At 42.0% G+C, this 23,960-nt stretch overlaps 7 non-coding genes across 7 annotated transcripts; all 7 read right to left on the bottom strand.

Annotated features, from left to right (window-relative positions):
• Positions 1 to 1,080: 1,080 nt before the first annotated feature.
• LOC145864172 (5S ribosomal RNA) lies at positions 1,081 to 1,199 on the bottom strand. The gene has a single exon (XR_014382753.1). It is a non-coding gene; the product is annotated as a 5S ribosomal RNA (ribosomal RNA).
• Positions 1,200 to 1,856: 657 nt separating this feature from the next.
• On the bottom strand, positions 1,857 to 2,020 carry LOC145864139 (U1 spliceosomal RNA). The gene has a single exon (XR_014382718.1). It is a non-coding gene; the product is annotated as a U1 spliceosomal RNA (small nuclear RNA).
• Positions 2,021 to 4,451: 2,431 nt separating this feature from the next.
• On the bottom strand, positions 4,452 to 4,570 carry LOC123730668 (5S ribosomal RNA). The gene has a single exon (XR_006762103.1). It is a non-coding gene; the product is annotated as a 5S ribosomal RNA (ribosomal RNA).
• A 657-nt stretch (positions 4,571 to 5,227) lies between these two features.
• Positions 5,228 to 5,391, bottom strand: LOC123730672 (U1 spliceosomal RNA). The gene has a single exon (XR_006762107.2). It is a non-coding gene; the product is annotated as a U1 spliceosomal RNA (small nuclear RNA).
• An 8,623-nt stretch (positions 5,392 to 14,014) lies between these two features.
• Positions 14,015 to 14,178, bottom strand: LOC123730671 (U1 spliceosomal RNA). The gene has a single exon (XR_006762106.1). It is a non-coding gene; the product is annotated as a U1 spliceosomal RNA (small nuclear RNA).
• A 2,425-nt stretch (positions 14,179 to 16,603) lies between these two features.
• On the bottom strand, positions 16,604 to 16,722 carry LOC123730561 (5S ribosomal RNA). The gene has a single exon (XR_006762030.1). It is a non-coding gene; the product is annotated as a 5S ribosomal RNA (ribosomal RNA).
• Positions 16,723 to 17,379: 657 nt separating this feature from the next.
• On the bottom strand, positions 17,380 to 17,543 carry LOC123730670 (U1 spliceosomal RNA). The gene has a single exon (XR_006762105.1). It is a non-coding gene; the product is annotated as a U1 spliceosomal RNA (small nuclear RNA).
• Between the last annotated feature and the right edge of the window lie 6,417 nt (positions 17,544 to 23,960).

Here is a 23,960-nt window from a genome sequence, read left to right as displayed (position 1 = left end):
TTCCCCAGACCTGAATCCAATTGAGCACATCTGGGACATCATGTCTCGCTCCATCCACCAACACCATGTTGCACCACAGACTGTCCAGGAGTTGGCGGATGCTTTAGTCCAGGTCTGGGAGGAGATCCCTCAGGAGACCATCCGCCACCTCATCAGGAGCATGCCCAGGCGTTGTAGGGAGGTCATACAGGCACGTGGAGGCCACACACACTACTGAGCCTCATTTTGACTTGTTTTAAGGACATTTCATCAAAGTTGGATCAGCCTGTAGTGTGGTTTTCCACTTTAATTTTGAGTGTGACTCCAAATCCAGACCTCCATGGGTTGATAAATTAGATTTCCATTGATTATTTTTGTGTGATTTTGTTGTCAGCACATTCAACTATGTAAAGAAAAAAGTATTTAATAAGATTATTTCTTTCATTCAGATCTAGGATGTGTTGTTTAAGTGTTCCCTTTATTTTTTTGAGCAGTATATCTTAACCTGTCTGATATCAGAAATGTATGCGATATGACGAAATACAATCACGTTCAGACACACACACACAAACACACACACACACACACACACACACACACAGGGAGAGAGACAAATGCATGAAACCAATTGATTTATTATCAATAACATCTCACATTCTTTTGTGCTTTTGATTTACTCCGTTAAAAAAACGGTTCTAATTCCACCATGGAAAGCACAGGGCCATCAGACACCGGTCCAGTTCCACTCAGCAGCATTATTTCCTTTGATCATTTGAACAGGGCGAGGGAGCACAAAGCACACACAAGCTGCATTCAGTAACAATATTCTTATTTGTCTTATAAATAAAGGCAGTTGCTCCCTGACAACACAAAGAACTTTGATCGTATTAAAAGGGCAGGGGAGGCTAACCCACAGAAGCTGCATTTAGTACGGGGGGGGGGGGGGGGGGGGGGGGAATGTATGAAATGTATGGATAAGAGCGTCTGCTAAAAATGACTAAAATGTAAAAAGAAAGAAATGTAGTCAATTCAGCATCAAAAGGTCACTACAAGGCAGTGTTGCTGATGAAATGACGCAAGAGCACACCCTAGTGGAGAAAAAGCTTACAGCACCTGGTATTCCCAGGCGGTCTCCCATCCAAGTACTAACCAGGCCCGACCCTGCTTAGCTTCCGAGATCAGACGAGATCGGGCGTATTCAGGCTGGTATGGCCGTAAGCCGTTAGACTAACTCATGGTACAGCATATGAAGTCAAAGTGAGTGTGATAAACAGACATTGCGTTTTCACCAATTAGATAAGCAGCTTGAACTTTGGCTCACTCAAAAACTGCAAGTAATTACATATACTGTAGCCATCACTTTTTAGCACAAAATCAAACTAACCTTGCTAACATTTCAAAGCAAGGGCATATTTTCCACACAGCCTTGTGGGGAAAAAAACGGACAAATCCAATGAATTCGGACAAATACATCATTAGCAACACTTTCCCATGCAGCTATCCTACTAGCCAGAATCAATACACGAAAGTTCTGAATGTAGAAAACCTATTACATTGCTCTGTGCTAAGGAGGAGCGCATGTAAGGACAATTTCATATTGTTAGCGCATGGGGCGCGTATGACACATCATGACGGGTAGGGGTCCAGAGCGGCTTCCCAACCATGTCTTGATTGAAGTACCAGCGTGTCATAAATACCATGCTGCATTTCGCAACATGATGTTTCCACAAAATGCCAACCATGTTTCGCTACAAACAGATGTTTGCACCTTTTGATTAAGCGTAACATAAAGTCTCTTTGACAATTGATTTCAAAGATCTTCACACATCATCCTCACACCTGTCGGCAAGCCACAGTTGTATCATTAAACAAGACATCAGGGGAGAGCGCGAACGCAGTCCCCCACTACCATAAATTATGCAATCGAGATTTCCACATTTGGGAAATTCGCAGGGGTCAGCACAGCCGGAGCGCAATGGCTGAGCCTCGCCCTGGGTGAACCGCCTTCTTGATCACGGTATCTCCCTTGCCAGGTAAGTATGAGTTATACACATCGGTGGAGGGCAAGTCTTTCCAGTGCCAACATTTTCGGCTGACGGTAACTACTTTGTGTTCTGCTAATATCACGCCACTTCGACCGGCGTTAAATGCCGTTTAGGAATGCACTTGCAGACAGAGTGGTGAAAAAGTAGTTTATTTTGTTTACTAGATTATATCAGTGAACCACTAGATTCCCATCATGCAACACTGTAGAAAAAAATCACCAATGACTTTTTAATACACTGCTCAAAAAAATAAAGGGAACACTTAAACAACACAATGTAACTCCAAGTCAATGACACTTCTGTGAAATCAAACTGTCCACTTAGGAAGCAACACTGATTGACAATACATTTCAAATGCTGTTGTGCAAATGGAATAGACAACAGGTGGAAATTATAGGCAATAAGCAAGACACCCCCAATAAAGGAGTGGTTCTGCAGGTGGGAACCACAGACCACTTCTCAGTTCCTATGCTTCCTGGCTGATGTTTTGGTCACTTTTGAATGCTGGCGGTGCTTTCACTCTGGTGGTAGCATGAGACGGAGTCTACAACCCACACAAGTGGCTCAGGTAGTGCAGCTCATCCAGGATGGCACATCAATGCGAGCTGTGGCAAGAAGGTTTGCTGTGTCTGTCAGCGTAGTGTCCAGAGCATGGAGGCGTTACCAGGAGACAGGCCAGTACATCAGGAGACGTGGAGGAGGCCGTAGGAGGGCAACAACCCAGCAGCAGGACCGCTACCTCCGCCTTTGTGCAAGGAGGAGCAGGCGGAGCACTGCCAGAGCCCTGCAAAATGACCTCCAGCAGGCCACAAATGTGCATGTGTCTGCTCAAACGGTCAGAAACAGACTCCATGAGGGTGGTATGAGGGCCCGACGTCCACAGGTGGGGGTTGTGCTTACAGCCCAACGCCGTGCAGGACGTTTGGCATTTGCCAGAGAACACCAAGATTGGCAAATTCGCCACTGGCGCCCTGTGCTCTTCACAGATGAAAGCAGGTTCACACAGAGCACATGACAGACATGACAGAATCTGGAGACGCCGCGGAGAACGTTCTGCTGCCTGCAACATCCTCCAGCATGACCGGTTTGGCGGTGGGTCAGTCATGGTGTGGGGTGGCATTTCTTTGGGGGGCCGCACAGCCCTCCATGTGCTCGCCAGAGGTAGCCTGACTGCAATTAGGTACCGAGATGAGATCCTCAGACCCCTTGTGAGACCATATGCTGGTGCGGTTGGCCCTGGATTCCTCCTAATGCGAGACAATGCTAGACCTCATGTGGCTGGAGTGTGTCAGCAGTTCCTGCAAGAGGAAGGCATTGATGCTATGGACTGGCCCGCCCGTTCCCCAGACCTGAATCCAATTGAGCACATCTGGGACATCATGTCTCGCTCCATCCACCAACACCATGTTGCACCACAGACTGTCCAGGAGTTGGCGGATGCTTTAGTCCAGGTCTGGGAGGAGATCCCTCAGGAGACCATCCGCCACCTCATCAGGAGCATGCCCAGGCGTTGTAGGGAGGTCATACAGGCACGTGGAGGCCACACACACTACTGAGCCTCATTTTGACTTGTTTTAAGGACATTTCATCAAAGTTGGATCAGCCTGTAGTGTGGTTTTCCACTTTAATTTTGAGTGTGACTCCAAATCCAGACCTCCATGGGTTGATAAATTAGATTTCCATTGATTATTTTTGTGTGATTTTGTTGTCAGCACATTCAACTATGTGAAGAAAAAAGTATTTAATAAGATTATTTCTTTCATTCAGATCTAGGATGTGTTGTTTAAGTGTTCCCTTTATTTTTTTGAGCAGTATATCTTAACCTGTCTGATATCAGAAATGTATGCGATATGACGAAATACAATCACGTTCAGACACACACACACCCACACACACACACACAAAACACACACACACACACACACACACACACACACAGGGAGAGAGACAAATGCATGAAACCAATTGATTTATTATCAATAACATCTCACATTCTTTTGTGCTTTTGATTTACTCCGTTAAAAAAACGGTTCTAATTCCACCATGGAAAGCACAGGGCCATCAGACACCGGTCCAGTTCCACTCAGCAGCATTATTTCCTTTGATCATTTGAACAGGGCGAGGGAGCACAAAGCACACACAAGCTGCATTCAGTAACAATATTCTTATTTGTCTTATAAATAAAGGCAGTTGCTCCCTGACAACACAAAGAACTTTGATCGTATTAAAAGGGCAGGGGAGGCTAACCCACAGAAGCTGCATTTAGTACGGGGGGGGGGGGAAATGTATGAAATGTATGGATAAGAGCGTCTGCTAAAAATGACTAAAATGTAAAAAGAAAGAAATGTAGTCAATTCAGCATCAAAAGGTCACTACAAGGCAGTGTTGCTGATGAAATGACGCAAGAGCACACCCTAGTGGAGAAAAAGCTTACAGCACCTGGTATTCCCAGGCGGTCTCCCATCCAAGTACTAACCAGGCCCGACCCTGCTTAGCTTCCGAGATCAGACGAGATCGGGCGTATTCAGGCTGGTATGGCCGTAAGCCGTTAGACTAACTCATGGTACAGCATATGAAGTCAAAGTGAGTGTGATAAACAGACATTGCGTTTTCACCAATTAGATAAGCAGCTTGAACTTTGGCTCACTCAAAAACTGCAAGTAATTACATATACTGTAGCCATCACTTTTTAGCACAAAATCAAACTAACCTTGCTAACATTTCAAAGCAAGGGCATATTTTCCACACAGCCTTGTGGGGAAAAAAACGGACAAATCCAATGAATTCGGACAAATACATCATTAGCAACACTTTCCCATGCAGCTATCCTACTAGCCAGAATCAATACACGAAAGTTCTGAATGTAGAAAACCTATTACATTGCTCTGTGCTAAGGAGGAGCGCATGTAAGGACAATTTCATATTGTTAGCGCATGGGGCGCGTATGACACATCATGACGGGTAGGGGTCCAGAGCGGCTTCCCAACCATGTCTTGATTGAAGTACCAGCGTGTCATAAATACCATGCTGCATTTCGCAACATGATGTTTCCACAAAATGCCAACCATGTTTCGCTACAAACAGATGTTTGCACCTTTTGATTAAGCGTAACATAAAGTCTCTTTGACAATTGATTTCAAAGATCTTCACACATCATCCTCACACCTGTCGGCAAGCCACAGTTGTATCATTAAACAAGACATCAGGGGAGAGCGCGAACGCAGTCCCCCACTACCATAAATTATGCAATCTAGATTTCCACATTTGGGAAATTCGCAGGGGTCAGCACAGCCGGAGTGCAATGGCTGAGCCTCGCCCTGGGTGAACCGCCTTCTTGATCACGGTATCTCCCTTGCCAGGTAAGTATGAGTTATACACATCGGTGGAGGGCAAGTCTTTCCAGTGCCAACATTTTCGGCTGACGGTAACTACTTTGTGTTCTGCTAATATCACGCCACTTCGACCGGCGTTAAATGCCGTTTAGGAATGCACTTGCAGACAGAGTGGTGAAAAAGTAGTTTATTTTGTTTACTAGATTATATCAGTGAACCACTAGATTCCCATCATGCAACACTGTAGAAAAAAATCACCAATGACTTTTTAATACACTGCTCAAAAAAATAAAGGGAACACTTAAACAACACAATGTAACTCCAAGTCAATGACACTTCTGTGAAATCAAACTGTCCACTTAGGAAGCAACACTGATTGACAATACATTTCAAATGCTGTTGTGCAAATGGAATAGACAACAGGTGGAAATTATAGGCAATAAGCAAGACACCCCCAATAAAGGAGTGGTTCTGCAGGTGGGAACCACAGACCACTTCTCAGTTCCTATGCTTCCTGGCTGATGTTTTGGTCACTTTTGAATGCTGGCGGTGCTTTCACTCTGGTGGTAGCATGAGACGGAGTCTACAACCCACACAAGTGGCTCAGGTAGTGCAGCTCATCCAGGATGGCACATCAATGCGAGCTGTGGCAAGAAGGTTTGCTGTGTCTGTCAGCGTAGTGTCCAGAGCATGGAGGCGTTACCAGGAGACAGGCCAGTACATCAGGAGACGTGGAGGAGGCCGTAGGAGGGCAACAACCCAGCAGCAGGACCGCTACCTCCGCCTTTGTGCAAGGAGGAGCAGGAGGAGCACTGCCAGAGCCCTGCAAAATGACCTCCAGCAGGCCACAAATGTGCATGTGTCTGCTCAAACGGTCAGAAACAGACTCCATGAGGGTGGTATGAGGGCCCGACGTCCACAGGTGGGGGTTGTGCTTACAGCCCAACGCCGTGCAGGACGTTTGGCATTTGCCAGAGAACACCAAGATTGGCAAATTCGCCACTGGCGCCCTGTGCTCTTCACAGATGAAAGCAGGTTCACACAGAGCACATGACAGACGTGACAGAATCTGGAGACGCCGCGGAGAACGTTCTGCTGCCTGCAACATCCTCCAGCATGACCGGTTTGGCGGTGGGTCAGTCATGGTGTGGGGTGGCATTTCTTTGGGGGGCCGCACAGCCCTCCATGTGCTCGCCAGAGGTAGCCTGACTGCAATTAGGTACCGAGATGAGATCCTCAGACCCCTTGTGAGACCATATGCTGGTGCGGTTGGCCCTGGATTCCTCCTAATGCGAGACAATGCTAGACCTCATGTGGCTGGAGTGTGTCAGCAGTTCCTGCAAGAGGAAGGCATTGATGCTATGGACTGGCCCGCCCGTTCCCCAGACCTGAATCCAATTGAGCACATCTGGGACATCATGTCTCGCTCCATCCACCAACACCATGTTGCACCACAGACTGTCCAGGAGTTGGCGGATGCTTTAGTCCAGGTCTGGGAGGAGATCCCTCAGGAGACCATCCGCCACCTCATCAGGAGCATGCCCAGGCGTTGTAGGGAGGTCATACAGGCACGTGGAGGCCACACACACTACTGAGCCTCATTTTGACTTGTTTTAAGGACATTTCATCAAAGTTGGATCAGCCTGTAGTGTGGTTTTCCACTTTAATTTTGAGTGTGACTCCAAATCCAGACCTCCATGGGTTGATAAATTAGATTTCCATTGATTATTTTTGTGTGATTTTGTTGTCAGCACATTCAACTATGTGAAGAAAAAAGTATTTAATAAGATTATTTCTTTCATTCAGATCTAGGATGTGTTGTTTAAGTGTTCCCTTTATTTTTTTGAGCAGTATATCTTAACCTGTCTGATATCAGAAATGTATGCGATATGACGAAATACAATCACGTTCAGACACACACACACCCCACACACACACACACACAAACACACACACACACACACACACACACACACACAGGGAGAGAGACAAATGCATGAAACCAATTGATTTATTATCAATAACATCTCACATTCTTTTGTGCTTTTGATTTACTCCGTTAAAAAAACGGTTCTAATTCCACCATGGAAAGCACAGGGCCATCAGACACCGGTCCAGTTCCACTCAGCAGCATTATTTCCTTTGATCATTTGAACAGGGCGAGGGAGCACAAAGCACACACAAGCTGCATTCAGTAACAATATTCTTATTTGTCTTATAAATAAAGGCAGTTGCTCCCTGACAACACAAAGAACTTTGATCGTATTAAAAGGGCAGGGGAGGCTAACCCACAGAAGCTGCATTTAGTACGGGGGGGGGGGGGGAATGTATGAAATGTATGGATAAGAGCGTCTGCTAAAAATGACTAAAATGTAAAAAGAAAGAAATGTAGTCAATTCAGCATCAAAAGGTCACTACAAGGCAGTGTTGCTGATGAAATGACGCAAGAGCACACCCTAGTGGAGAAAAAGCTTACAGCACCTGGTATTCCCAGGCGGTCTCCCATCCAAGTACTAACCAGGCCCGACCCTGCTTAGCTTCCGAGATCAGACGAGATCGGGCGTATTTTTTTTTTTTTTTATATTTTATTATGAGAAACAGACAATTTTACATCGTTTCAATCATAATTAAAAGGTGAACAATTCACCCTTTACAAAATCAGAAAGAAAATACAATCAATTAACAATTAAATCCAATTAATAATTAAACACAAGTTTTCCATTTGATGAAATTCGAATAAATGTACTCCCCCACACAAATTGCTTTTCAAAGTTGCATCCACCATATCTATGTATTATCTCTATATTTTTCTCCAACATACTCTTAAAAAGTACCTCCACACTCACACATTTTCCTTCATAATGACCCAAGTTCCTTCTTAATCTTACAGCATATCGAGCATGACTTAAAACATAATTAACCAAATTAAAGTTCAAAACTTTACTTTTCCCATTTATACCAAAAAGAAAAAATCTCCTCCATTCCACCCCATTAAAAATCTCCTCCCCCCAATGTTTTACTAAAAGCTCCTTTAGAAATTCATGAAACCCTCTTAATCTACTACATTCAATGAAAAAGTGCAAAAAGTTTTCCACCCCTATATGACAAATGTCACATTCTCTCTTAATATTTCTGTTGATTTGATGTAGAACCACATTAGTAAAAATCCTATTATGTTTTATTTTAAAATCATTATCTTCACATTCTATGGAATTCCATTTTACATTAACATTCTTCCATATTGATTTCACATCCAAATCTACAAAGACCTCCGACCACACTTTCTCTGAAGCAGGAACTTTTATCTCTTTTAAAATACATTTACTATAGACTGTTTTAACTTTCAAGCCTGACAAATCATGTTTCACTCCATTTTTTTCATAAAATAAAACCGGTAAACCCCTAGCTCTCTTAACCACCTCTGTATTTATTAAAACCACCCACTCCTCCGGAATACACCCCAGAATTCTCTTATACATATTTTCTACTGTAGTTTTGCTTATGTCATCATCTACCTCAATTACATTGTCATAAATAGCGTGTACCGGTAGAAACCCCGGAATGACCTCATATAGAATATCACCAATCTGTCTCATCCCAGCTCTCATAAAATATTTACAATACAACATTGCATTATTATACTTGATCTTTGGATTCAAAAAGATTGGCTGGTTTAAAATATTTTCCAAAATGTTACATTCATAGGAAATGTGTGGTAAAAAGTGTCCCCAAGCCTCAAAAACTTCCTTATAAAACAAAGGTATTTTTCCCAACATTTCTTGTTTTACACACATTAATAAACCATTATCCCCGATCCTCCCAACCTCCTGCAAATACTCTGTAAAAAACTTTTTCCACCCGTAATCTAATTCTCCATATAAATACTTCCGAACCATTTTCACTCTTATCGCTATTTTCCTCACCTTTAGATCCACTAACTTCAAGCCCCCCTCCTCATAACCTGCAATCAATGTTTTAAAAGCGATTTTCACCCCCTTCCCATCCCATAAAAAATCAACTAAAATCTTATTCATTTCAGTTAAAACCCATTCTGGCACATCTAGTACATTCATGACATGAACAAAAATTGACATCAGTAAAGAATTTATAACAATAACCTTCCCCTTTAATTTTAACAACCTCCCCTTCCACATATTTACAACCTTCCTGACTTTATTTATCACCCCACTCCATGTCAAATCTCTAGCTTCCTTTTCTTTTACTCCTATAAAAACTCCTAACACCTTAAAATAATCTTTGACCTCTTTAAAAGGAAAATTCCCCTCATTTACTTTCCCAATATACATTACAACAGACTTTTCCATATTAACTTTTGCTCCTGATGCTCTTCCATATACTTTAAAACCTTCTATTACCCTTTTTACACTATCCTCATCTCTAACTGTTATAGTTGTGTCATCTGCATATTGGTGAATCAAACTTGAACCCTTCTGTGGAGTCTGTACACAATTAATAAAATTATCCTTCTTAAGAAAAGCCGCTAAAGGTTCAGCTGATAAAACATAAAGTAAAGCAGATAAAGGACATCCCTGTCTCACAGATCTCTCCAGGGTAAAAGAATCAGTTAAAACCCCATTGCATTTCACCCTACTTTTTGCATTTCTATATAATAATTTAATCCACCTTATTATTTTATTACCAAAACCAAATCTTTCCAAGGCCCTAAACATAAAATCATGTTCTACCCTATCAAAAGCCTTATTTAAATCTATGCTTAAAACAATACCCCCTATCTTATCCCCATTCATTTTGTGTATCACGTCTCTAATTGTATTCATTGTGTCAGCTATATCTCTCCCAGGAACACTATAATTCTGTGTTGGTGCAATAATATCATGTAAAACTCTCTTCATCCTATTCGCTAAGATTTTGGCTAAAATCTTGTAATCCACATTTAATAAACTAATAGGCCTATAATTCTCCAATTTTACCTTACTCCCTTTGTTTTTATATAAAATAGTTATCATTCCTGTCACCATTGATTCTGATACACAATCCTTCTCCTCCATATAGTGATAAACCTCCAATAAAATAGGTGCTAAAAGCCTTTCATAAATTTTATAAAACTCTGCAATGATACCATCTACTCCAGGGCTCTTATTCAACTGTAAACCTTTTATCGCATCCGTAACTTCATTTACTGTAATCTTCCCATCACACATCAACTTATCCTCTCCATTAATTTTCACCTCCACACTACCTAAAATCTCCTGTACACACCCCTCATCCACCTCCCCTTTTTTAAATAAGTCCTTATAAAAATTCTGCACTGTCTCTAAAATCTCTACATAATCATCTACTACTTCCCCCTTCACATTTTCAATCTGTCTAAGATATGTTCTTCTTTGAGTACTCTTCTCTAATCCAAGAAAAAAGGAGGTGCATTTCTCCCCCTCCAAAAAATACTTTGCTTTGCTTCTTATAATAGCCCCCTTACACCTATCCATGTCATATTTACTCAATTTTGCTTTCAACTCTAAAAACTTTTCTATATTATAATTAGGTTCACTGTCACATTTGCCCATTTCTTCATCCAATTTTGCTCTCAACTCATTTTCTTTTCTTTTCATCCTGCCTCTCTTTTTCCTTGCATATCTTGTACTAAACACTTTTATTTTTTCCTTAACCTTGTCCCACCATAAACACTTATCATCCCCTTTCTGCTTATCTTCCATTTCACATGTTATCAAAGATTTCAGTTGTTTACAATAATCCTCATCCCCTAAATAACTCGCATTCATACACCACGTACCACCTCCTATTCTTTCCTTGTCTAAACCCACCGAGAAACTTAAACATGCATGATCACTGAAAGTTGTAAAAACATACTTAACATCTTTGATAAAATCCCTTAAACTTTCTTTAACTAAAATCAAATCTATTCTAGTTTGTTTTAATTCCCCTAAAACCACCTGCCTTCTCGAAAATTCTCGTTTATCGGGATTGTCATCTCTCCATATGTCAATAAGTTTTTTCTCAAACATCATTTTCTTTAAAACCCCTCTAGATGCATCATTTCTAAAAGCTGCTCCCCTTGTCATATCTAATCTGTCCAATTTCACATTAAAATCCCCCACCACAATACAATTTCCCACACTCCATCGTCCCACTTCAATAAATAAAACCTTGCGCTCTATTTCGTTATTTGGCGCATAAACATTTATAATTCTAAACTTCATATCCATATACTCAAAATCTAAAACTAAAATCCTCCCATTATTATCATCATGTACATGTACCACTTTGTCCACCACATCCTTCCTCAATAAAATAGCAACCCCACTAGAATTCCCTCTACCATTATTAACAAAAATAAAATCCCTCCATATTTGTTTTATTTTCAATACACAATCATTGTCCCAATGCGTCTCTTGTAGACATAAGATATCCACATTTTCCATTTGCACTATATTTTGAAATTTATCCATTGTCCTTAACCCATTTACATTTAAGGACACAAAATTTACCATTTCAAAAAGTAATAAAATGAAAAAGTATACCTTCATTGTCCTCTACCTTTTGTCCTGTTTCTTTCCTCCTCCATCCTTCTTCTCTCCCCCCGTCATCTTCCTCTTCCTGTATCTTTCCCTTAGTCTTTCTATCTTTTCCCCATCTTCCGTATCAGATATTTCCTCCAAGTCCATATCGTCCAACCAACTCAATTTATTTCCTCCCACACCCGAAGTGCTCCCCGTATCTCTCTCCGTCTCTGGTACTGTCGTCAAAATCAAACTCCCCTCCATATCTTCACCCCCCGATGTACTCGCAAGGGCTGAGCCTTCCCCCAAAATCTGTGCGTCCCCAGTGCCTCCACCCAGCTCGATCTCCCCCTCCTCCTGGAAACTCCCTCTTCTCATCTCTGAACCCATGCTGCTCCCTGTTTCGTCCGTCTTCTGCTCCATCTTCTGCATCTCTCCACTTTCCTCCACGTTCTCTTTCCCATCCTCTTCTTCTCCTCGCGATGCTTCATCAGCTTCCATAAAGAGGTCCTGGCTCTCCTCCTCATTTGCAACCTCTCCACAGTTGCACTCGTCAGTTCTCTTCCGACATCCTGCGCAAACGGCCCTCTCTCTCGCTCCAGCACATTCCCTCGCATAGTGTCCCTGGTTTCCTCACTTAAAACATCTAAAGTCAGGGCAGTCCTTTAAAATATGTCCAGGTTGGATACACAAGCGGCATACCCTAACCTGCTTGTCATGTATCACCCTGAAATATTCGCCACCCTCCAATGTCTCAAACTTAGTGGAATACGGCAAAGACTGCACGGTGTCTGTGAACTTGACCTTACAGTATCTCGTCCCATCTACGATTTCCGTCCCCGGCCACACTCTCCTTCTGATTTCCGAGACGGCCGCTACACCCCAGCTCCGCAATTTGTCTACTATAGCTCCGTCCTCTATATAGACTGGCAAATTCATGAACGAGACTATGAGTTCGTTTGCCATCACGTCTCTTGCCATTACCTTCGTATTCTTGATCTTGAACCCATCCATTAAACGCTCTTTTCCTTTTGCATCCCGCATCGTGACTTCATATTTCCTTTCTCCTTTAATTCTGCACCCCACCAACTCTCCGCACACATCTTTAATTGATCTTAGTAATTCCATCGTCGTTATCTTGTCTTCTCCTATCAATTCCACCACCACCGTTCGTTCCTTGCCGTATTTTAAGCCACCTTCAGGTCCAAATTTTGTCCTTTGCGCATTGCCTTTGTCTTTATCCGTTCCATTATTCGTTGCCATGTTGTCCGTCATTAAGAAATCAGAAAAAGTCTCAAAAACTCACCCCCAAGCAGCAGAACTGCAAGGGGGGAAAAAACTCACTAAACTTAAACTTATTTGAATTCAAAATCAGATATTATCCGTCAAAAAACTAAGAATATCAAACAAATAGCTCTCGAGCAAACACTCACTTACAGCGTAATTACCTGCACCTGTCTTACTCACCGGAAGGCGTATTCAGGCTGGTATGGCCGTAAGCCGTTAGACTAACTCATGGTACAGCATATGAAGTCAAAGTGAGTGTGATAAACAGACATTGCGTTTTCACCAATTAGATAAGCAGCTTGAACTTTGGCTCACTCAAAAACTGCAAGTAATTACATATACTGTAGCCATCACTTTTTAGCACAAAATCAAACTAACCTTGCTAACATTTCAAAGCAAGGGCATATTTTCCACACAGCCTTGTGGGGAAAAAAACGGACAAATCCAATGAATTCGGACAAATACATCATTAGCAACACTTTCCCATGCAGCTATCCTACTAGCCAGAATCAATACACGAAAGTTCTGAATGTAGAAAACCTATTACATTGCTCTGTGCTAAGGAGGAGCGCATGTAAGGACAATTTCATATTGTTAGCGCATGGGGCGCGTATGACACATCATGACGGGTAGGGGTCCAGAGCGGCTTCCCAACCATGTCTTGATTGAAGTACCAGCGTGTCATAAATACCATGCTGCATTTCGCAACATGATGTTTCCACAAAATGCCAACCATGTTTCGCTACAAACAGATGTTTGCACCTTTTGATTAAGCGTAACATAAAGTCTCTTTGACAATTGATTTCAAAGATCTTCACACATCATCCTCACACCTGTCGGCAAGCCACAGTTGTATCATTAAACAAGACATCAGGGGAGAGCGCGAACGCAGTCCCCCACTACCATAAATTATGCAATCGAGATTTCCACATTTGGGAAATTCGCAGGGGTCAGCACAGCCGGAGTGCAATGGCTGAGCCTCGCCCTGGGTGAACCGCCTTCTTGATCACGGTATCTCCCTTGCCAGGTAAGTATGAGTTATACACATCGGTGGAGGGCAAGTCTTTCCAGTGCCAACATTTTCGGCTGACGGTAACTACTTTGTGTTCTGCTAATATCACGCCACTTCGACCGGCGTTAAATGCCGTTTAGGAATGCACTTGCAGACAGAGTGGTGAAAAAGTAGTTTATTTTGTTTACTAGATTATATCAGTGAACCACTAGATTCCCATCATGCAACACTGTAGAAAAAAATCACCAATGACTTTTTAATACACTGCTCAAAAAAATAAAGGGAACACTTAAACAACACAATGTAACTCCAAGTCAATGACACTTCTGTGAAATCAAACTGTCCACTTAGGAAGCAACACTGATTGACAATACATTTCAAATGCTGTTGTGCAAATGGAATAGACAACAGGTGGAAATTATAGGCAATAAGCAAGACACCCCCAATAAAGGAGTGGTTCTGCAGGTGGGAACCACAGACCACTTCTCAGTTCCTATGCTTCCTGGCTGATGTTTTGGTCACTTTTGAATGCTGGCGGTGCTTTCACTCTGGTGGTAGCATGACACGGAGTCTACAACCCACACAAGTGGCTCAGGTAGTGCAGCTCATCCAGGATGGCACATCAATGCGAGCTGTGGCAAGAAGGTTTGCTGTGTCTGTCAGCGTAGTGTCCAGAGCATGGAGGCGTTACCAGGAGACAGGCCAGTACATCAGGAGACGTGGAGGAGGCCGTAGGAGGGCAACAACCCAGCAGCAGGACCGCTACCTCCGCCTTTGTGCAAGGAGGAGCAGGAGGAGCACTGCCAGAGCCCTGCAAAATGACCTCCAGCAGGCCACAAATGTGCATGTGTCTGCTCAAACGGTCAGAAACAGACTCCATGAGGGTGGTATGAGGGCCCGACGTCCACAGGTGGGGGTTGTGCTTACAGCCCAACGCCGTGCAGGACGTTTGGCATTTGCCAGAGAACACCAAGATTGGCAAATTCGCCACTGGCGCCCTGTGCTCTTCACAGATGAAAGCAGGTTCACACAGAGCACATGACAGACGTGACAGAATCTGGAGACGCCGCGGAGAACGTTCTGCTGCCTGCAACATCCTCCAGCATGACCGGTTTGGCGGTGGGTCAGTCATGGTGTGGGGTGGCATTTCTTTGGGGGGCCGCACAGCCCTCCATGTGCTCGCCAGAGGTAGCCTGACTGCCATTAGGTACCGAGATGAGATCCTCAGACCCCTTGTGAGACCATATGCTGGTGCGGTTGGCCCTGGATTCCTCCTAATGCAAGACAATGCTAGACCTCATGTGGCTGGAGTGTGTCAGCAGTTCCTGCAAGAGGAAGGCATTGATGCTATGGACTGGCCCGCCCGTTCCCCAGACCTGAATCCAATTGAGCACATCTGGGACATCATGTCTCGCTCCATCCACCAACACCATGTTGCACCACAGACTGTCCAGGAGTTGGCGGATGCTTTAGTCCAGGTCTGGGAGGAGATCCCTCAGGAGACCATCCGCCACCTCATCAGGAGCATGCCCAGGCGTTGTAGGGAGGTCATACAGGCACGTGGAGGCCACACACACTACTGAGCCTCATTTTGACTTGTTTTAAGGACATTTCATCAAAGTTGGATCAGCCTGTAGTGTGGTTTTCCACTTTAATTTTGAGTGTGACTCCAAATCCAGACCTCCATGGGTTGATAAATTAGATTTCCATTGATTATTTTTGTGTGATTTTGTTGTCAGCACATTCAACTATGTAAAGAAAAAAGTATTTAATAAGATTATTTCTTTCATTCAGATCTAGGATGTGTTGTTTAAGTGTTCCCTTTATTTTTTTGAGCAGTATATCTTAACCTGTCTGATATCAGAAATGTATGCGATATGACGAAATACAATCACGTTCAGACACACACACACCCACACACACACACACACAAACACACACACACACACACACACACAGGGAGAGAGACAAATGCATGAAACCAATTGATTTATTATCAATAACATCTCACATTCTTTTGTGCTTTTGATTTACTCCGTTAAAAAAACGGTTCTAATTCCACCATGGAAAGCACAGGGCCATCAGACACCAGTCCAGTTCCACTCAGCAGCATTATTTCCTTTGATCATTTGAACAGGGCGAGGGAGCACAAAGCACACACAAGCTGCATTCAGTAACAATATTCTTATTTGTCTTATAAATAAAGGCAGTTGCTCCCTGACAACACAAAGAACTTTGATCGTATTAAAAGGGCAGGGGAGGCTAACCCACAGAAGCTGCATTTAGTACGGGGGGGGGGGGGGAATGTATGAAATGTATGGATAAGAGCGTCTGCTAAAAATGACTAAAATGTAAAAAGAAAGAAATGTAGTCAATTCAGCATCAAAAGGTCACTACAAGGCAGTGTTGCTGATGAAATGACGCAAGAGCACACCCTAGTGGAGAAAAAGCTTACAGCACCTGGTATTCCCAGGCGGTCTCCCATCCAAGTACTAACCAGGCCCGACCCTGCTTAGCTTCCGAGATCAGACGAGATCGGGCGTATTCAGGCTGGTATGGCCGTAAGCCGTTAGACTAACTCATGGTACAGCATATGAAGTCAAAGTGAGTGTGATAAACAGACATTGCGTTTTCACCAATTAGATAAGCAGCTTGAACTTTGGCTCACTCAAAAACTGCAAGTAATTACATATACTGTAGCCATCACTTTTTAGCACAAAATCAAACTAACCTTGCTAACATTTCAAAGCAAGGGCATATTTTCCACACAGCCTTGTGGGGAAAAAAACGGACAAATCCAATGAATTCGGACAAATACATCATTAGCAACACTTTCCCATGCAGCTATCCTACTAGCCAGAATCAATACACGAAAGTTCTGAATGTAGAAAACCTATTACATTGCTCTGTGCTAAGGAGGAGCGCATGTAAGGACAATTTCATATTGTTAGCGCATGGGGCGCGTATGACACATCATGACGGGTAGGGGTCCAGAGCGGCTTCCCAACCATGTCTTGATTGAAGTACCAGCGTGTCATAAATACCATGCTGCATTTCGCAACATGATGTTTCCACAAAATGCCAACCATGTTTCGCTACAAACAGATGTTTGCACCTTTTGATTAAGCGTAACATAAAGTCTCTTTGACAATTGATTTCAAAGATCTTCACACATCATCCTCACACCTGTCGGCAAGCCACAGTTGTATCATTAAACAAGACATCAGGGGAGAGCGCGAACGCAGTCCCCCACTACCATAAATTATGCAATCGAGATTTCCACATTTGGGAAATTCGCAGGGGTCAGCACAGCCGGAGTGCAATGGCTGAGCCTCGCCCTGGGTGAACCGCCTTCTTGATCACGGTATCTCCCTTGCCAGGTAAGTATGAGTTATACACATCGGTGGAGGGCAAGTCTTTCCAGTGCCAACATTTTCGGCTGACGGTAACTACTTTGTGTTCTGCTAATATCACGCCACTTCGACCGGCGTTAAATGCCGTTTAGGAATGCACTTGCAGACAGAGTGGTGAAAAAGTAGTTTATTTTGTTTACTAGATTATATCAGTGAACCACTAGATTCCCATCATGCAACACTGTAGAAAAAAATCACCAATGACTTTTTAATACACTGCTCAAAAAAATAAAGGGAACACTTAAACAACACAATGTAACTCCAAGTCAATGACACTTCTGTGAAATCAAACTGTCCACTTAGGAAGCAACACTGATTGACAATACATTTCAAATGCTGTTGTGCAAATGGAATAGACAACAGGTGGAAATTATAGGCAATAAGCAAGACACCCCCAATAAAGGAGTGGTTCTGCAGGTGGGAACCACAGACCACTTCTCAGTTCCTATGCTTCCTGGCTGATGTTTTGGTCACTTTTGAATGCTGGCGGTGCTTTCACTCTGGTGGTAGCATGACACGGAGTCTACAACCCACACAAGTGGCTCAGGTAGTGCAGCTCATCCAGGATGGCACATCAATGCGAGCTGTGGCAAGAAGGTTTGCTGTGTCTGTCAGCGTAGTGTCCAGAGCATGGAGGCGTTACCAGGAGACAGGCCAGTACATCAGGAGACGTGGAGGAGGCCGTAGGAGGGCAACAACCCAGCAGCAGGACCGCTACCTCCGCCTTTGTGCAAGGAGGAGCAGGAGGAGCACTGCCAGAGCCCTGCAAAATGACCTCCAGCAGGCCACAAATGTGCATGTGTCTGCTCAAACGGTCAGAAACAGACTCCATGAGGGTGGTATGAGGGCCCGACGTCCACAGGTGGGGGTTGTGCTTACAGCCCAACGCCGTGCAGGACGTTTGGCATTTGCCAGAGAACACCAAGATTGGCAAATTCGCCACTGGCGCCCTGTGCTCTTCACAGATGAAAGCAGGTTCACACAGAGCACATGACAGACGTGACAGAATCTGGAGACGCCGCGGAGAACGTTCTGCTGCCTGCAACATCCTCCAGCATGACCGGTTTGGCGGTGGGTCAGTCATGGTGTGGGGTGGCATTTCTTTGGGGGGCCGCACAGCCCTCCATGTGCTCGCCAGAGGTAGCCTGACTGCCATTAGGTACCGAGATGAGATCCTCAGACCCCTTGTGAGACCATATGCTGGTGCGGTTGGCCCTGGATTCCTCCTAATGCAAGACAATGCTAGACCTCATGTGGCTGGAGTGTGTCAGCAGTTCCTGCAAGAGGAAGGCATTGATGCTATGGACTGGCCCGCCCGTTCCCCAGACCTGAATCCAATTGAGCACATCTGGGACATCATGTCTCGCTCCATCCACCAACACCATGTTGCACCACAGACTGTCCAGGAGTTGGCGGATGCTTTAGTCCAGGTCTGGGAGGAGATCCCTCAGGAGACCATCCGCCACCTCATCAGGAGCATGCCCAGGCGTTGTAGGGAGGTCATACAGGCACGTGGAGGCCACACACACTACTGAGCCTCATTTTGACTTGTTTTAAGGACATTTCATCAAAGTTGGATCAGCCTGTAGTGTGGTTTTCCACTTTAATTTTGAGTGTGACTCCAAATCCAGACCTCCATGGGTTGATAAATTAGATTTCCATTGATTATTTTTGTGTGATTTTGTTGTCAGCACATTCAACTATGTAAAGAAAAAAGTATTTAATAAGATTATTTCTTTCATTCAGATCTAGGATGTGTTGTTTAAGTGTTCCCTTTATTTTTTGGAGCAGTATATCTTAACCTGTCTGATATCAGAAATGTATGCGATATGACGAAATACAATCACGTTCAGACACACACACACCCACACACACACACACACAAACACACACACACACACACACACACAGGGAGAGAGACAAATGCATGAAACCAATTGATTTATTATCAATAACATCTCACATTCTTTTGTGCTTTTGATTTACTCCGTTAAAAAAACGGTTCTAATTCCACCATGGAAAGCACAGGGCCATCAGACACCGGTCCAGTTCCACTCAGCAGCATTATTTCCTTTGATCATTTGAACAGGGCGAGGGAGCACAAAGCACACACAAGCTGCATTCAGTAACAATATTCTTATTTGTCTTATAAATAAAGGCAGTTGCTCCCTGACAACACAAAGAACTTTGATCGTATTAAAAGGGCAGGGGAGGCTAACCCACAGAAGCTGCATTTAGTACGGGGGGGGGGGGGGAATGTATGAAATGTATGGATAAGAGCGTCTGCTAAAAATGACTAAAATGTAAAAAGAAAGAAATGTAGTCAATTCAGCATCAAAAGGTCACTACAAGGCAGTGTTGCTGATGAAATGACGCAAGAGCACACCCTAGTGGAGAAAAAGCTTACAGCACCTGGTATTCCCAGGCGGTCTCCCATCCAAGTACTAACCAGGCCCGACCCTGCTTAGCTTCCGAGATCAGACGAGATCGGGCGTATTTTTTTTTTTTATATTTTATTATGAGAAACAGACAATTTTACATCGTTTCAATCATAATTAAAAGGTGAACAATTCACCCTTTACAAAATCAGAAAGAAAATACAATCAATTAACAATTAAATCCAATTAATAATTAAACACAAGTTTTCCATTTGATGAAATTCGAATAAATGTACTCCCCCACACAAATTGCTTTTCAAAGTTGCATCCACCATATCTATGTATTATCTCTATATTTTTCTCCAACATACTCTTAAAAAGTACCTCCACACTCACACATTTTCCTTCATAATGACCCAAGTTCCTTCTTAATCTTACAGCATATCGAGCATGACTTAAAACATAATTAACCAAATTAAAGTTCAAAACTTTACTTTTCCCATTTATACCAAAAAGAAAAAATCTCCTCCATTCCACCCCATTAAAAATCTCCTCCCCCCAATGTTTTACTAAAAGCTCCTTTAGAAATTCATGAAACCCTCTTAATCTACTACATTCAATGAAAAAGTGCAAAAAGTTTTCCACCCCTATATGACAAATGTCACATTCTCTCTTAATATTTCTGTTGATTTGATGTAGAACCACATTAGTAAAAATCCTATTATGTTTTATTTTAAAATCATTATCTTCACATTCTATGGAATTCCATTTTACATTAACATTCTTCCATATTGATTTCACATCCAAATCTACAAAGACCTCCGACCACACTTTCTCTGAAGCAGGAACTTTTATCTCTTTTAAAATACATTTACTATAGACTGTTTTAACTTTCAAGCCTGACAAATCATGTTTCACTCCATTTTTTTCATAAAATAAAACCGGTAAACCCCTAGCTCTCTTAACCACCTCTGTATTTATTAAAACCACCCACTCCTCCGGAATACACCCCAGAATTCTCTTATACATATTTTCTACTGTAGTTTTGCTTATGTCATCATCTACCTCAATTACATTGTCATAAATAGCGTGTACCGGTAGAAACCCCGGAATGACCTCATATAGAATATCACCAATCTGTCTCATCCCAGCTCTCATAAAATATTTACAATACAACATTGCATTATTATACTTGATCTTTGGATTCAAAAAGATTGGCTGGTTTAAAATATTTTCCAAAATGTTACATTCATAGGAAATGTGTGGTAAAAAGTGTCCCCAAGCCTCAAAAACTTCCTTATAAAACAAAGGTATTTTTCCCAACATTTCTTGTTTTACACACATTAATAAACCATTATCCCCGATCCTCCCAACCTCCTGCAAATACTCTGTAAAAAACTTTTTCCACCCGTAATCTAATTCTCCATATAAATACTTCCGAACCATTTTCACTCTTATCGCTATTTTCCTCACCTTTAGATCCACTAACTTCAAGCCCCCCTCCTCATAACCTGCAATCAATGTTTTAAAAGCGATTTTCACCCCCTTCCCATCCCATAAAAAATCAACTAAAATCTTATTCATTTCAGTTAAAACCCATTCTGGCACATCTAGTACATTCATGACATGAACAAAAATTGACATCAGTAAAGAATTTATAACAATAACCTTCCCCTTTAATTTTAACAACCTCCCCTTCCACATATTTACAACCTTCCTGACTTTATTTATCACCCCACTCCATGTCAAATCTCTAGCTTCCTTTTCTTTTACTCCTATAAAAACTCCTAACACCTTAAAATAATCTTTGACCTCTTTAAAAGGAAAATTCCCCTCATTTACTTTCCCAATATACATTACAACAGACTTTTCCATATTAACTTTTGCTCCTGATGCTCTTCCATATACTTTAAAACCTTCTATTACCCTTTTTACACTATCCTCATCTCTAACTGTTATAGTTGTGTCATCTGCATATTGGTGAATCAAACTTGAACCCTTCTGTGGAGTCTGTACACAATTAATAAAATTATCCTTCTTAAGAAAAGCCGCTAAAGGTTCAGCTGATAAAACATAAAGTAAAGCAGATAAAGGACATCCCTGTCTCACAGATCTCTCCAGGGTAAAAGAATCAGTTAAAACCCCATTGCATTTCACCCTACTTTTTGCATTTCTATATAATAATTTAATCCACCTTATTATTTTATTACCAAAACCAAATCTTTCCAAGGCCCTAAACATAAAATCATGTTCTACCCTATCAAAAGCCTTATTTAAATCTATGCTTAAAACAATACCCCCTATCTTATCCCCATTCATTTTGTGTATCACGTCTCTAATTGTATTCATTGTGTCAGCTATATCTCTCCCAGGAACACTATAATTCTGTGTTGGTGCAATAATATCATGTAAAACTCTCTTCATCCTATTCGCTAAGATTTTGGCTAAAATCTTGTAATCCACATTTAATAAACTAATAGGCCTATAATTCTCCAATTTTACCTTACTCCCTTTGTTTTTATATAAAATAGTTATCATTCCTGTCACCATTGATTCTGATACACAATCCTTCTCCTCCATATAGTGATAAACCTCCAATAAAATAGGTGCTAAAAGCCTTTCATAAATTTTATAAAACTCTGCAATGATACCATCTACTCCAGGGCTCTTATTCAACTGTAAACCTTTTATCGCATCCGTAACTTCATTTACTGTAATCTTCCCATCACACATCAATTTATCCTCTCCATTAATTTTCACCTCCACACTACCTAAAATCTCCTGTACACACCCCTCATCCACCTCCCCTTTTTTAAATAAGTCCTTATAAAAATTCTGCACTGTCTCTAAAATCTCTACATAATCATCTACTACTTCCCCCTTCACATTTTCAATCTGTCTAAGATATGTTCTTCTTTGAGTACTCTTCTCTAATCCAAGAAAAAAGGAGGTGCATTTCTCCCCCTCCAAAAAATACTTTGCTTTGCTTCTTATAATAGCCCCCTTACACCTATCCATGTCATATTTACTCAATTTTGCTTTCAACTCTAAAAACTTTTCTATATTATAATTAGGTTCACTGTCACATTTGCCCATTTCTTCATCCAATTTTGCTCTCAACTCATTTTCTTTTCTTTTCATCCTGCCTCTCTTTTTCCTTGCATATCTTGTACTAAACACTTTTATTTTTTCCTTAACCTTGTCCCACCATAAACACTTATCATCCCCTTTCTGCTTATCTTCCATTTCACATGTTATCAAAGATTTCAGTTGTTTACAATAATCCTCATCCCCTAAATAACTCGCATTCATACACCACGTACCACCTCCTATTCTTTCCTTGTCTAAACCCACCGAGAAACTTAAACATGCATGATCACTGAAAGTTGTAAAAACATACTTAACATCTTTGATAAAATCCCTTAAACTTTCTTTAACTAAAATCAAATCTATTCTAGTTTGTTTTAATTCCCCTAAAACCACCTGCCTTCTCGAAAATTCTCGTTTATCGGGATTGTCATCTCTCCATATGTCAATAAGTTTTTTCTCAAACATCATTTTCTTTAAAACCCCTCTAGATGCATCATTTCTAAAAGCTGCTCCCCTTGTCATATCTAATCTGTCCAATTTCACATTAAAATCCCCCACCACAATACAATTTCCCACACTCCATCGTCCCACTTCAATAAATAAAACCTTGCGCTCTATTTCGTTATTTGGCGCATAAACATTTATAATTCTAAACTTCATATCCATATACTCAAAATCTAAAACTAAAATCCTCCCATTATTATCATCATGTACATGTACCACTTTGTCCACCACATCCTTCCTCAATAAAATAGCAACCCCACTAGAATTCCCTCTACCATTATTAACAAAAATAAAATCCCTCCATATTTGTTTTATTTTCAATACACAATCATTGTCCCAATGCGTCTCTTGTAGACATAAGATATCCACATTTTCCATTTGCACTATATTTTGAAATTTATCCATTGTCCTTAACCCATT

This window comes from Salmo salar, chromosome 25, assembly GCF_965601325.2.
Source record: "Salmo salar chromosome 25, fSalSal1, whole genome shotgun sequence".
In the NCBI taxonomy this organism is placed as follows: Eukaryota; Metazoa; Chordata; class Actinopteri; order Salmoniformes; family Salmonidae; genus Salmo; species Salmo salar.
The sequence above is the reverse complement of the archived record's forward strand: the minus strand, read 5'-3'. Positions and strand labels throughout refer to the sequence as shown.